General features: G+C 40.5%; 5 non-coding genes across 5 annotated transcripts; all 5 read left to right on the forward strand.

Moving 5' to 3' along the window:
• Positions 1–11,970: 11,970 nt before the first annotated feature.
• trnat-agu (transfer RNA threonine (anticodon AGU)) lies at positions 11,971–12,044 on the forward strand. Its single transcript has one exon. It is a non-coding gene; the product is annotated as a tRNA-Thr (tRNA).
• A 1,428-nt stretch (positions 12,045–13,472) lies between these two features.
• Positions 13,473–13,546, forward strand: trnat-agu (transfer RNA threonine (anticodon AGU)). The gene has a single exon. It is a non-coding gene; the product is annotated as a tRNA-Thr (tRNA).
• A 346-nt stretch (positions 13,547–13,892) lies between these two features.
• On the forward strand, positions 13,893–13,966 carry trnat-ugu (transfer RNA threonine (anticodon UGU)). The gene has a single exon. It is a non-coding gene; the product is annotated as a tRNA-Thr (tRNA).
• Positions 13,967–14,734: 768 nt separating this feature from the next.
• Positions 14,735–14,808, forward strand: trnat-agu (transfer RNA threonine (anticodon AGU)). The gene has a single exon. It is a non-coding gene; the product is annotated as a tRNA-Thr (tRNA).
• Positions 14,809–15,971: 1,163 nt separating this feature from the next.
• On the forward strand, positions 15,972–16,045 carry trnat-cgu (transfer RNA threonine (anticodon CGU)). Its single transcript has one exon. It is a non-coding gene; the product is annotated as a tRNA-Thr (tRNA).
• Positions 16,046–16,092: the final 47 nt, after the last annotated feature.

Below are 16,092 nucleotides of genomic sequence, written 5' to 3' on the forward strand. Positions count from 1 at the left end.
TCTCCGCTCGGGATGGTTCCTGCTGGCCCCACCATGGACTGGACGTTCGCTGATGTGTTGGACTTTCACAATATTATGTCAGACCCACTCGACATCCATTGCTTTCGGTCTCCCCTAGAGGGGGGTGAGGGGGGGGGGGGTTTACCCACATATGCGGTCCTCTCCAAGGTTTCTCATAGTCATTCACATTGACGTCCCACTGGGGTGAGTTTTCCTTGCCCGTATGTGGGCTCTGTACCGAGGATGTCGTTGTGGCTTGTACAGCCCTTTGAGACACTTGTGATTTAGGGCTATATAAATAAACATTGATTGATTGATTGATTGATTGATTGACCCTCGCCCCATCCTTGTTTGTGAATGACTGAGCATTTCATGGAAGCTGCTTTTATACCCAATCATGTCACCCACCTGTTCCCAATTAGCCTGTTCACCTGTGGGATGTTCCAAATAAGTGTTTGATGAGCATTCCTCAACTTTCTCAGTCTTTTTTGCCACTTTCGCCAGCTTTTTTGAAACATGTTGCAGGCATCAAATTCCAAGTGAGCTAATATATGCAAAAAATAACAACATTTTCCAGGTCTGACGTTAAGTATCTTGTAGTTGCAGTCTATACAATTGAATATAAGTTGAAAAGGATTAGCAAATCATTGTATTCTGTTTTTATTTACGATTTACACAACGTGCCAACTTCACTGGTTTTGGGTTTTGTAGACAAAAATCAAATGTCTACTGTAGAAGACGTTGGTTCTCCAGAATAAACAAAATGTGACTAATAGTGAAGGGAGAAGTCGGGTACCCTGGTCCTTAGCTTTCTGGAAATGTGGCCCCACAACAGTGACGTGCAGGTGAGGCGGGGCCTCACGTGACATCATGGAAAGAAAAAAAATGTAAAAAGAAAAAAAAATAATTAAATTGTTATATGTATCTAGTGATTATACTATAAAGTTATTTTCCATTTAACTTCACCAGTTTTAGATTATTTTTATTCAAAATCGCTGAATTTTCACATTTGCCGTTCAAATACTGATAAGAGACTTGCGGTGAGTCACCAGCCAGTTGAGCCTCACCATGGATTGCGCAATGACTCGGCTAACTGCTGGCCTGCTGTGCAGTGAGACCGTATTGCTATATGATTTATATTATCCATTTCCATAGTTTAGTTAGCTGAGGTATATAATGTACAGTGTATTTTGTCAACAACTGTATGTGTGTAACGTATTTCTTGTGCTAAGCAATCATAAAACGGCTGCGAAGACGCACTGGGTGAGGCTCGCAGTAATCCCGCCTCCTGGTGGTAGAGGGCGGTAGTGATTCCAGAGATCATTCTTGCGACTACTCGGCTGCAGAAGAAGTGACAACAAGCAGCAACAGTTAGCAGCGATCGTTTATTTTTTCCTCTCGCCTGAACTTTTAACATGGAGGATTACATATCTAAAATAAAAGTTTTCTAAACTGGACTTTCAATCGAAGCAGGAGGTAATAATTAAAGGAAGATCTCCATCGAGACAGAGAGACTTTTAAAACTGAAGAAAGATAAGGAAGACTTCTATAAACAAGTTATCGATGCTTTTGTTCAAAAGGAGCGGCGCATGGACTTCATTTATAAGTAAAGGTAAGACCATAATAAAAAAATGTTTTTATTAAATGTGCTTTTTTGTGTGCTACAGTTTGTATGTGTAAAGTTAAAGTTAAGTTAACGTACCAATGATTGTCACACACTAGGTGTGGTGAAATTTGTCCTCTGCATTCGACCCATCCCCTTGCTCACCCCCTGGGAGGTGAGGGGAGCAGTGGGCAGCAGCGGCGCCGCGCCCGGGGATCATTTTTGGTGATTTAACCCCCAATTCCAACCCTTGATGCTGAGTGCCAAGCAGGGAAGAATGCTGGTATGAGCTTTTAAACATAACCCGTTAACTGCTGCCAATCAAATGGTGACTAAGATACTCTTTAGGGTTCATATGTTTGTAAATCTGACTGTGATGAAGTCAGTGCCTCACCAGCCATGAACCTCACCGCACGTCACTGCCCCACAAAACATTTTAGTTGAATATCCTTTCCCTAAGGTGTTCCGGGGGTTAAGCACACAGTCCTTACTTTTCAATTTTGTATTGTTTGAAAATGAATATTTTATAAGAATAAAACACTGATGATAAACACACAATTCACTGGCTAACAGGACAATTGGATCGCCTCCTTTTAATGGTGTCAGGCAGCAGTTAATTGGAACGCCTTAGAATCTTCCCATAGTCCATCATTAGCTCTGATTCTCTACGTAGTCTAATCTCCGTCAGAGGCAAATTAAAAGTCCGGCCGAAGAGTGTATCAATTCCACCTGAAGACCGACTGCCTCTCAGACGCCTTTCATTCCCGTGATTGCTTGTTACCTTCCATTTCAGGGAGCGGGTATCAGGAGGCCAAAAAGGAAGCTCCTCTCATTAATCTTCTATGGAACTGCTGGGAAATTGAGTTCAGGATGGAGGGCCCCCCCGTGTTTGAACCGGCAAAAGGCGTGTAAGCGTGTCCGAAGCAAGCGAGGCCAAGGTGTTAAACGTCACTTCATACATCACTTAGTCACTGATAAGCAGCCGAGTGATGCTCTTCCTGTTCTCTCTGAAGTCAGAGTCGCACTTAATCAGACCCTTTGTCACTCGTCGGAAAAGATCGGTACCACATACTTTTTAACCAATCCGAGTACAAAATGGGTACTTTTAAAACAGTGCCCAAACCGGTACTTCAACAAAAAACATATATACTAAAAAAAATTTGGTCGGGGGCCGAAAGTCAACTGCATGTAAAGTAACATATATATATATATATATACTGTATATATATATATAATATAATAATAATTATATATAAATATATATATATATATATATATATATATATATATACATATAAATATACATATACAGTATATACTGTATATTGTGGAGTGTCTCTATGGGACCGGGCTGACCAGCGTCCTATCAGAGGTAAGAAATGTGCCCAGGTTCAGCCCAGCAGATGTGGCCCTAAGCAGAGTGGTTGAGGGGCGATACCTACCTGCGTTCCTCCTCAATCAGCTCGAGATGATGATTGCTGTGTCTAATCACCAATGGAGGACACCTCAGTTCTGATCAGCCTGGGCCATAAATGCAGCAATATATGTGTATATGTATGTGTGTGTATATATATATATAAGTGTGTGTGTGTGTGTGTGTGTGTGTGTGTGTGTGTGTGTGTGTGTGTGTGTGTGTGTGTGTGTGTGTGTGTGTGTGTGTGTGTGTGTGTGTGTGTGTGTGTGTGTGTGTGTGTGTGTGTATATACATGTATGTATATACTGTATGTGTGTATATATACGTGTATATATGTGTGTGTGTACATATGTGTGTGTATATATATATATATATATATATATATATATATATATATATATATATATATATATATATATATATATATATATATATATATATATATATATATATATATATATATATATATATCAGTGGCGTGCAGTCACTAGAGGCAGGGGAGGCGGGGCCTTACCTGCCATCATGGAAAGAAAAAAAATGTAAAAAGAAAAAAAAAATAATTAAATGTATGTATCCAGTGATTATACTAAAGTTATTTTCCATTTAACTTCACCAGTTTTAGATTATTTTTATTTTTATTTTCACATTTGCCGTTCAAATACTGAGAAGAGACGGTGCAGCCAGTTGAGGCATGTCACTGATTTGTGCCTCAACATGGATTGTGCACAATGACTCGGCTAACTGCTGAGCTGCTGTGCAGTGAGACTGTATTGCTATATGAATTGTATCAGCTAACTAAACTATGGCATAGTTTAGTTAGCTGAGGTATATAATGTACAGTGTATTTTGTCAAAAACTGTATGTGTGTAACGTATTTCTTGTGCTGAGCATTCATAAATCTGCTGCAAAAGACGTACTGGTTGAGGCTCGCAGTAATCCGGCCTCCTGGTGGTAGAGGGCGGTAGTGATCCCAGAGATCATTCCTCGGCCGCAGAAGAAAGAAAAAAAAAAAAAAAGAAAGTTTGCAGCCATTGTTTATTTCCTCTCGCCTGGACTTTTATTAAAAAACATGGAGGATTACATATGTAAAATAAAACAGTTTTCTAAACTGGACTTTCAATCGAAGCAGGAGGTAATAATTAAAGGTAGACCAACGCCAGAGCTAAAAGGTTTGCTTTTGACATCGGGAGAAAAGACCCGTTCTTTTCGAACGGCGTGGTACACACGCAAAGGCTGGCTGTGTGGATGTCCAGCAAGAAAGGTAAGACCATAATAATGTTTTTTTTAATTAAATGTGCTTTTTTGTGTGCTACAGTTGTGTAAAGAATGCTGGTATGAGCTTTTAAACATAACCCGTTAACTGCTGCCAATCACATGGTTAATAAGATACTATTTAGGGTTTATATGTTTGTAAATCTGACTGTGGTGATGCAGTGCCTCACCAGACATTAACCTCACCGCACGCCACTGATATATACATATGTATATATGTGTGTGTGTGGGGGTATATATATGTATATTTGTGTGTGAGTGTATATATATACATATATATATATTAGTGTTGTCCAAATACCAATGTTTACCAAAATGTATTTTGATACTTTTCGGTACTTTTTGATATTTTTCTAAATAAAGGGGACCACAAAAATTTTTATTATCAAAATGTATTTTGATACTTTTCGGTACTTTTTGATACTTTTCTAAATAAAGGGGACCACACATTTTTTGATTATTGGCTTCATTTTAACAAAAAATCTTAGGGTACATTAAACATGTTTCTTATTGCATGTTTGTCCTTAAATAAAATAGTGAACATACGAGACAATTTGTCTTTTATTAGTAAGTAAGCATGTTTGCATGGAGTTTGCATGTTCTCCCCCTTACTGCGTGGGTTCCCCCTGGGTACTCCGGCTTCCTCCCACCTCCAAAGACATGCACCTGGGGATAGGTTGATTGGCAACACTAAATGGACCCTAGTGTGTGAATGTGAATGTTTTCTGTCTATCTGTGTTGGCTCTGTTTTGTCCAGGGTGTACCCCGCCTTCCGCCCGAATGCAGCTGAGATAGGCTCCAGCATCCCCCGCGACCCCTAATGGGCTAAGCGGTAGAAAATGGATGGATAGTAAGTAAGCAAACAAAGGCTCCTAATTTACAGGCGGTATAGTACCGAATATGATTCATTAGTATCGGGGTACTATACTAATACCGGTATACCGTACAACCCTAGTGTGTATATATATATACATATGTATATGTGTATATGTATGTATGTATATACATATATACCTCTGTGGTTGTTGCAGTCCTGTCGGTTACCCTTTCTCTTGTACAAGTGCACGATGGATGCATCTTTGTATTCCTGAGGTAGAGAACCCTGACTCCAGAAGGACACAAACAGCTCTTGAAGCTTCTGTTTCAGTGATTCTCCTCCAGCTTTGTAGATTTGGGCTGGGATAGCATCTGAACCGGGAGATTTTCCAAAGGAAAGCTGTTTAATGCAGTGGTCCCCAACCACCGGGCCGCGGCCCGGTACCGGTCCGTGAACCGCGGCCGCACAAGAAAAATTTTTTTTAATTAAATCAACATAAAAAACACAATATATACATTATATATCAATATAAATCAATGCAGTCTGCAGAGATGCAGTCCATAAGCACACATGATTGTATTTCTTTATGACAAAAAAAAAAAAATTTGGGACAAATTTTCAAGCATTGACCGGTCCGCAAGTACAAAAAGGTTGGGGACAACTGGTTTAATGGCCTTTACAATCTCTTGCATAGTGGGTTCAACATCCATGGTTTCATTTGTCTGTATTTGTGGAAGCCGATTTATAGCCTCGTCATTGATGGATGATGGCCGATTGAGGACACTTCCCAAATGTTGTGTCCATCTTTCGAGAATCTGCTCACGGCCGGTGATCAGTGTTGAGCCATCAGAACTCAGAAGAGGTGATGTTCCAGAAGCTTGAGGATCATAGACCGCTTTCAGAGACTCGTAGAAGCGTTTGGTGTCGTTCATGTATGCAAATCTCTGAATTTCTGCTGCTTTGTCGCTGAGCCATTTGTTTTGCATATTTCGTTAATTTGTTTGGCTGGTACGCCTGGTGTTTGAAAATGCGTCTTTCTTGGATGATGACTGTGGATCTTGGATGTAGGCTAGATAAAGGCGGTTCGTTTCCTTCAGCATGGCACTAATTTCCTCATGGTTCTCATCAAACCAATCCTGGTGTTTGTATTCTGTTGGACCAAGAATCTCAAGTGATGAAGCATAGACGGTGTTTCTGAACTTTGCCCAGATATCTTCAACAAAGATGTAGATGATCTTAGTAGGCGGCCGAGGGTGGAGTCGGCTCTCTTGGTTGCTTTGTTGGGTCTGCTCCTGTCTCTGGCCATGCTCCCCCCACCCCAGCAGATGATGGCGTGGAACACTGCAGAGGACACCACAGTGTATATATTTTGTGTGGCTGTGTGTAGAAGTGGCGGGTTGCATCAGCTCTGCTCTTTTAATGTCTTTAATGTCCTTAGTGTCCTTTGATGTCTCCCTCTTACACACATGTTTATGTGTGCTACGGCTATGAGGTTTTTTTTCTTTGGCGTCACTCTGCCACCCCTTTCCAGGGTCCCAGGCTAAGCTTGAATTTCCCCCAAACCCCCGCCCCCAGCGTTTACTTGTTTCTCACCTTTTTTGTAAGGGGCACCGGAAGTTGGCAGACCCGTCAGCGATCCTGTTCTGTCTCCCTGTAATGTTTGTCTGCTCTTGATTGGGATTGTACTGAAAATCTTAATTTCCCCTCGGGGATTAATAAAGTATTTCTGATTCTGATTCTGATCTCGATATTACGGGAGTATTAAAAGCTCTATCAGCTGTCAAATTCATATTATTTATGTTGTATATCGCCCAAGCCTCCTTTGTAATGGTACTATTATTCTGCCTACAAGAAAGTATACTATCCATTTTGTTGAAGTGGTCTACTATACCCACTAAAACAGTCACTCCTGTCACCTATTTTTACGATGCAGGGTTGAGTAACAATATGTCATTCACGGCTGGCTCCAAGACGAAGAGAAAAAGGTTGAAATGCAGTACAGATTGTGACAAACAGGCGTTCTAAAGTAAATAAATAATAACCTTGGTGTAGCTATCAATTTCATTACCACTTAAGGGTTATTCAAAGTGCACTAGAAAGAGAGTCAACATCCACAGTGACAGGCGGTTGTATCTCCGGCGTTACATTCAATTCATTGCACTCTTCAAAGTGCCGCTTAAATGAGGAACGATAGCGAGACGCCCAGGGAGGGGACGCTCGGACTGCATACAAACTAGCCCGGCACCAGCGAGACATTGATTGGCGTCTGCTTCACTCGGGAATAAGTCGAGAGAGACTGATTTACTTTGTCCAGTGCAGCTTTAACGGCAGGTCAGCTTTATGATGTTTTATGGATGATGGAGATGGCGGGAGGGTTTGCCCAGGGCGCTCTAACACATACTTACAACCCTGGGAAATTATCGGCAAATTATTCTTAATAGTGATATCGCTCTTGAACTAAAATCCTTATCAGCCATTCTTAGTGCTTTCTGTGTTCAAGCCGCTAACTTGCTATATGTTAGCAAACGTATCTTTTTATCTTCTCTCATTTGTTTAACTCAGGGGTGTCAAACGTACATCAGGCCCACAAACAGGTTTTTTCCGGCCACCGGGATGAGTTTGCTAAGTATAAAAATCAACCTGAAATTTTTGAATGAAAAAAACTGCTATTCTAAATGTGTCCACTGGATGTCGCAATAGCAATTCTTAGTATTTTTGTAGATGATGCTACATATGTACAATATAAACCACATGATGTTAGTGCATCAGTCGAGGAAAATGATCAAACTACATAAATAACATCCTGTAATTTTTTGATTTTGATATAATTTTTTTATCTTGATAGATTGAAAATTAACATCAAAGAGTTGACTGATGAACATTATCCCAGAATTTATTCAGGAAGTATAAATAACAACAAATAAAGATAGAATACTATTAACTGCAACATGTAAGTGTAAAAAAACAACAACATTATAATGTGTACAATTTCAGAATGTGCTCGTTCTATTTTTAAACAAAGAAACCAATCTGAAGTTGTCTTTATTTTTAGGTTATCGTGCCGTGATTTTACCAGTCCGGCCCACTTGGGAGTCGATTTTTCTCCGTGTGGCCCCTGATCTAAAAGGAGTTTCACACCCCTGACCACGGAGCATGATGACGCTTTTCCTGCACTCCTGTTTCCATACATGCGGCATGTCAGTGTGGCAACTGTCACAATGTTAGCCAGCTTCGACATAGGACTAGTATTTCCTATTACTACTATTTCAGCCCCAGGGCCACATTGGGCGTGGAAATGACACCATACCGGCCCTCGAGTTCAGTTCAAAACTTAGGAGACAAACATTTTTGCAGCAAATTCCTAAAAAAAAACAACACATTGACAGATCCTTGCATTGACATTTTGACTCTTGCTAGCAAACATAGAACACTGGGGTCCAAACTTGTGATTTACAACAGAGGCGTTCCTCAAGGGACCCCTTTAAGTATATTCCTTTTTGGCAGTTATATTTTTTTAGTAACTAAGGTGTCGCTGTAGTTTGTTTACTTCAGGTGCAGTCAGTGGTCATTTGTTCAACGTCTTTCGGTATACTAGTGGTGTTCCTCAAGGTTCCATTTTAGGTCCTCTATTTTTCATCATTTGGACTTTCAATTAGTGGCCCGTGAGTTCAAATCAATAAACTTTTGAGAGACTCAACTTTTTGCAGCAGATTCTTAAAAACCCTAAAGTGCTGTCATTTAGATAATCTTTGACTAGCTTTTTTTTTTTTTTTTTTGCAGAAAATCCTTAAAATCAGCAGAATGCTCCTGTAAAAACACCAAAATCAAATGTCTACTAGAGAATGCTGGTTCTTTGGGATATACAAAACAGTGAAGGGGGAAGTCCAGGCCCTCGGGTTTTTGTTTTCTGGAAATCTGGCCCCAAAATAACTTACCGTATTTTTCGGACTATAAGGCGCACTTAAATAATTACTTTCATTTTCTCAAAACTCGACAGTGCACCTTATAACCCAGCACGCCTAATGTACGGAATAATTTTGGTTGTTTTTACCAACCTCGAAGCTATTTTATTTGGTACATGGTGAAATGATAAGTGTGACCAGTATATGGCAGTCACACAAGAGATACGTGTAGACTGCAATATGACTCAAGTAAACAACAACAAAATGTTATATGTTCAATTGAAAATATAGAACATTAAACACGGCGCTCAAAAATCTATCAAAATGTTTTAGTACGACTTTGGTAAGCTATGAAGCCGCACCGCTTGATGGATTGTACTGTGCTTCAACATACGAGTTTTATTATGGTGTGTGTATAAGGTAAGACATATTATCTGGCGTTTTGTTTTCTCAATATTATGCAAAAGCAACTTTTCTTACCTTCTAGTACCTGCTGATCTGTATTTGGGATCTGCATAAGTCCAGAAAATTTGCGCGCATCCGCCTTTGTAGTCCGTGCCGACGGCGTAGTCGATAAGCTTCTTCTTTTTCTCTATCTTCTTGTTATGGGACATTCATCCTCAGCTGTTGCCATTTGTAATATAAAGTAGTGTAAAGTTCTTACTTATATCTGTCAATAAACTCGCCATGAAAGCGCTAAAACATACCGGTGTAGTGACTTAACATTACTCACCCAAGGAACTTTAGTTATTAGAGACTTCCGGTCAGACGTTTTTTTACGGGGCACATTTCCGTTGTTATTGCACTAGTGAGCCACGGATGAAGAGATGCTGCTCCATTATTGATTTAAGTAAAGTTTGAATGTCATTAAAACAGTTAGCTCCATCTCTTGACACTTCACGCAACACCGCTACAACAAAGATGACGGGGAGAAGACGCTGCCGAAGGTGGGCAACGTAAATAAGACCGCCCAAAAAACGGCGCATCCTGAAGCGACTGTCAGAAAGCGACTTGAAGATGATCTGTAAAACATAATCTATGCAACATTTTGACCAAAGAACCACCATTACATGTTATGTAGACCAGTGGCTCGGTATTGGTCCGTGGATCGATTGGTACCGGCCGCACAAGAAATAAAATAAAAAAATATTTATTAAATCAACATAAAAACACAAGATATCAATATAGATCAATACAGTCTGCAGGGATACAGTCCATAAGCACACATGATTGTATTTTTTTATGACACAAAAAAAATTAAAAAATTAAAATAAAGAAACCCCCCCACATCCCATGGTCCGTGGGACAAATTTTCAAGCGTTGACCGGTCCACAGTTACAAACAGGTTGGGGACCACTGATGTAGACCACAAGAAAGTGTTTTCCATTTAGAAAAAAAGAATCATAATATGACCCTTTAAATGCGCCTTATAATCCGATGCCCCCTATGGTCCGGAAAATACGGTAGTTAAATATCCCTGCTTTACAGGGTTCGATGTGGTTGTCCCTCACTACACCGCACTTCAAATCCTGCGGCTTCACTACATTGCAGATTTATTTGATGTTTTACTTCTTTTTAAGTCATATTCTACATGTGTTTGGTCTAAATTAGGTGCTAGAGTAGGTTCTGTTTATATATTCTTACAATATGTTGCATTGGTCGACAAATATATTCACTAAACAGGACTTACGTTTCTGTATAGAAAGTCAACTCAACTGTATTTTCACCGCGACAATCTCACGTAGACCAACATTAGGAAGAACCACTTTTTGTTGGACTTCGTCCTCGACCCCTTCCTTCATTAATAACACATCTCCACATTGGTGAAACTTTGACACGAGCAATGTCAAAAGACAACGTAGCATCGGAGGCTATATTCAGGCTATATTCAATTGAATAGACTGCAAAGACAAGATAGTTAAAGTTCAAACTGAGAAACTTTGTTATTTTTTGCAAAAATTAGCTCATTTGGAATTTGATGCCTGCAACATGTTTAAAAAAAGCTGGCACGAGTGGCAAAAAAGACTGAGAAAGTTAAGGAATGCTCATCAAACACTTATTTGGAACATCCCACCGGTGAACAGGCTAATTGGGAACAGGTGGGTGCCATGATTGGGTATAAAAGCAGCTTCCATGAAATGCTCAGTCATTTGCACCATCTACGGTCCGTAATATCATCAAAAGGTTCAGAGAATCTGGAGAAATCACTGCACGTAAGCGGCAAGGCCCGTGACCTTCGATCCCTCATCTGGTACTGCATCAAAAAGCGACATCAGTGTGTAAAGGATATCACCACATGGGCTCAGGAACACTTCAAAAAACCACTGTCTGTAACTACAGTTTGTCGCTATCATCTGTAAGTGCAAGTTAAAACTCTACTATGCAAAGCCAAAGCCATTTATCAACAACACCCAGAAACGCCGCCAGCTTCGCTGGGCCCGAGCTCATCTAAGATGGACTGATTCAAAGTGGAAAAATGTTCTGTGGTCTGACGAGTCCACATTTCCAATTGTTTTTGGAAACTGTGGACGTTGTGTCCTCTGGACCAAAGAGGAAAAGAACCATCCGGACTGCTATAGGCGCATCCTGGGTTCTAATCTGAGAAGTGCCTTTTAGGGCAGCACAAACTGTGTGCAAAGACAAATCCCACTGTCTACCAATAGAACTAATGAAATTTGGAGATGTTTGCCTTTCCGTGTTGCTTTTAAATAGCTGTGAATCTGCTTAAATACCACTTCTGGTGCTACATTACACATTTTTACAGATTTGATTGTCAATCAGATCTGCAAATTTTTACAGTTTTGATTGTCAATCTCAGGTGGTGCTGAGGCTTAGTTGGTTAAAGTGCCTGTCTATTATACAGGAGATTCTAGGTTAAAATCCCAGTAATTTCTTTTGAGGTGAAAGTAGCTCAGTGCGTGGACGTTTTAGAATTAACCTATTCAAGAGAAGACTTGCAAGCGGTGCTGTGGCTTAGTTGGTTAAAGCGCCTGTCTAGTAAACAGGAGATCCTGGGTTCAAATCCCAGCAGTGCCTTAGATATTCTTGTCCAACTGAAGGCTCAGGGCAACCACCCTGAACATTGACACAGGAGTACAGTTTTAGTAGTTGCACAAGTGGTGCTGAGGCTTAGTTAGTTAAAGCACCTGCCTGGTAAACATGCAATCCTAGGTCTGAAACCCAGCATTGCCTTTTGGGCAGCACTAATTGGTATGCAAGGACAAGTTCCACTCTCTACCGATCAAACTTATAAAACATATTAAATGTGCCTTTCCATGTGGCTTTGGAATATCTGTAAGTCTGCATAAATGCAACTTATTCGGGTGTTCCAATGCAAATTGTCCCTTACAGATTTAATTGTCTATCTACAATATTTAACATGGTGCTGTGTCTTAGTTGGTTAAAGCACCTGTCCAGTAAACAGGAGATCCTGGGTTTGAATCCCAGCAGTGCCTTGTAACTTAGCACAAACTCTGTATGCAGAGACAAATCCCACTGTCTACCTATCAAACTAATTACATTTTGAGATGTTTCCCTTTCCATGTTGCTTTCGAATAGCTGTGAATCTGCTTATATACCACTTCTGGTGCTACATTGCACATTTTTACAGAGTAGATTGTCAATCTCAGGTGGTGCTGTGGATTAGTTGGTTAAAGTGCCTGTCTAGTATGCAGGAGTTTCTGGGTTCAAATCCCAGTGGTTCCTTTTGAGGTGAAAGTAGCTCAGTGCTTGGAAGTTTTAGAATGAATCTAGTCAACAGAAGCATTGCAAGTTGTGCTGTGGCTCAGTTGGTTAAAGCGCCTGTCTAATAAATATGCAATCCTGGGTCCGAAACCCACCATTTCCTTTTGGGCAGCACTAATTGGTTTGCAAGGACAAGTTCCACTCTCTACCGATCAAACTTCTGAAAACATATTAAATGTGCCTTTCCATGTGGCTTTGGAATATCTGTGAGTCTGTAAAAATGCAACTTATTCGGGTGTTCCAATGCAAATTTCCCCTTACAGATTTAATTGTCTATCTACAATAGAAAACATGAATCTGTGGATTAGTTGGTTAAAGCGCCTGTCTCGTAAACAGGAGATCCTGGGTTTGAATCCCAGCAGTGCCTTGTAGGGTAGCACAAACTGTGTGTGAAAAGACGAATCCCACTGTCTACCTATCGAACTAATGAAATTTGGAGATTTTTCCCTTTCCATGTTGCTTTCGAATAGCTGTGAATCTGCTTAAATACCACTTCTGGTGCTACATTGCACATTTTTACAGATTTGATTGTCAATCAAATCTGCACATTTTTACAGATTTGATTCTCAATCTCAGGTGGTGCTGAGGCTAAGTTGGTTAAAGTGTCTGTCTTGTAAACAGGAGATTCTAGGTTAAAATCCCAGTGGTTCCTTTTGAGGTGAAAGTAGCTCAGTGCGTGGAAGTTTTAGAATTAATCTATTCAAGAGAAGACTTGCAAGCGGTGCTGTGGCTTAGTTGGTTAAAGTGCCTGTCTAGTAAACAGGAGATCCTGGGTTCAAATCCCAGCAGTGCCTTAGATATTCTTGTCCAGCTGCAGGCTCAGGCCAACCACACTGAACATTGACACAGGAGTACAGTTTTAGTAGTTGCACAAGTGGTGCTGAGGCTTAGTTGGTTAAAGCACCTGCCTGGTAAACATGCAATCCTGGGTCTGAAACCCAGCATTATCTTTTGGGCAGCACTAATTGGTATGCAAGGACAAGTTCCACTCTCTACCGATCAAACTTATAAAAACATATTAAATGTGCCTTTCCATGTGGCTTTGGAATATCTGTGAGTCTGCATAAATGCAACTTATTTGGGTGTTCCAATGCAAATTTCCCCTTACAGATTCAATTAATTATCTACAATGTAAAACATGGTGCTGTGGCTTAGTTGGTTAAAGCGCCTGTCTTGTAAACAGGAGATCCTGGGTTCAAATCCCAGCAGTGCCTTGTAGTGCAGCACAAACTCTGTATGCAAAGACAAATCCCACCATCTACCTATCAAACTAATTAATTTTGGAGATTTTTCACTTTCCATGTTGCTTTCGAATAGCTGTGAAACTGCTTAAATACCACTTCTGGTGCTACATTGCACATTTTTACAGATTTGATTGTCAATCAAATCTGCACATTTTTACAGATTTGATTGTCAATCTCAGGTGGTGCTGTGGCTTAGTTGGTTAAAGTGACTGTCTAGTATGCAGGAGTTTCTGGGTTAAAATCCCAGTGGTTCCTTTTAAGGTGAAAATAGCTCAGTGCTTGGAAGTTTTAGAATGAATCTAGTCAACAGAAGCGTTGCAAGTTGTAATGTGGCTTAGTTGGTTAAAGCACCTGTCTAGTAAACAGGAGATCCTGGGTTCGAATCCCAGCAGTGCCTTGTAGGGCAGCACAAACTGTGTGTGCAAAGACAAATCCCGCTGTCTGCCTAAATTTGGAGATTTTTCCCTTTTCATATTTCTTTCGAATAGCTGTGAATCTGCTTAAATACCACTTCTGGTGATACATTGCACATTTTTACAAATTTGATTGTCAATCAAATCTGCACATTTTTACAGATTTGATTGTCAATCTCAGGTGGTGCTGTGGCTTAGTTGGTTAAAGTGACTGTCTAGTATGCAGGAGTTTCTGGGTTAAAATCCCAGTGGTTCCTTTTGAGGTGAAAGTAGCTCAGTGCATGGACGTTTTAGAATTAATCTATTCAAGAGAAGACTTCCAGGCGGTGCTGTGGCTTAGTTGGTTAAAGTGCCTGTCTAGTAAAGAGGAGATCCTGGGTTCAAATCCCAGCAGTGCCTTAGAAATTCTTGTCCAACTGCAGGCTCAGGCCAACCACACTGAACATTGACACAGGAGTACAGTTTTAGTAGTTGCACAAGTGGTGCTGAGGCTTAGTTGGTTAAAGCACCTGCCTGGTAAACATGCAATCCTGGGTCTGAAACCCAGCATTGCATTTTGGGCAGCACTAATTGGTATGCAAGGACAAGTTCCACTCGATCAAACTTATAAAAACATATTAAATGTGGCTTAGGAATATCTGTGAGTCTGCAAAAATGCAACTTATTCGAGTGTTCCAATGCAAATGTCTCCTTACAGATTTAATTGTCTATCTACAATATAAAACATAGTGCTGTGGCTTAGATGGTTGAAGTGCCTGTCTCGTAAGCAGGAGATCCTGGGTTCAAATCCCAGCACTACCTTATAGGGCAGCATAAACTCTGTATGCAAAGACAAATCCCACTGTCTACCTACTGAACTAATGAAATTTGGAGATTTTTCCCTTTCCATGTTGCTTTTGAATAGCTGTGAATCTGCTTAAATACCACTTCTGGTGCAACATTGCACATTTTTACAGATTTGATTGTCAATCAAATCTGCAAATTTTTACAGATTTTATTCTCAATCTCAGGTGGCGCTGTGGTTTATTTGTTTAAAGTGCCTGTCTAGTAAACAGGAGATTCTAGGTTCAAATCCCAGTGGTTCCTTTTGAGGTGAAAGTAGCTCAGTGCGTGGAAGTTTTAGAACTAATCTATTCCAGAGAAGCCTTGCAAGCGGTGCTGTGGCTTAGTTGGTTGAAGTGCCTGTCTAGTAACCAGGAGATCCTGGGTTCAAATCCCAGCAGTGCCTTAGATATTCTTGTCCAACTGCAGGCTCAGGCCAACCACACTGAACATTGACACTGGAGTACAGTTTTAGTAGTTGCACAAGTGGTGCTGAGGCTTAGTTGGTTAAAGCACCTGCCTGATAAACATGCAATCCTGGGTCTGAAACCCAGCATTGCCTTTTGGGCAGCACTAATTGGTATGCAAGGACAAGTTCCACTCTCTACCGATCAAACTTATAAAAACATATTAAATGTGGCTTGGAATATCTGTGAGTCTGCATAAATGCAACTTATTCGGGTGTACAACTGCAAATTTCCCCTTACAGATTTAATTGTCTATCTAAAAAAATAAAACATGGTGCTGTGGCTTAGTTGGTTAAAGCGCCTGTCTCGTAAACAGGAGATCCTGGGTTCAAATCCCAGCAGTGCCTTATAGGGCAGTACAAACTCTGTATGCAAAGACAAATCCCACTGTCTA

The sequence above is a fragment of the Entelurus aequoreus genome, linkage group LG02 (genome assembly GCF_033978785.1).
Source record: "Entelurus aequoreus isolate RoL-2023_Sb linkage group LG02, RoL_Eaeq_v1.1, whole genome shotgun sequence".
Classification (NCBI taxonomy): Eukaryota; Metazoa; Chordata; class Actinopteri; order Syngnathiformes; family Syngnathidae; genus Entelurus; species Entelurus aequoreus.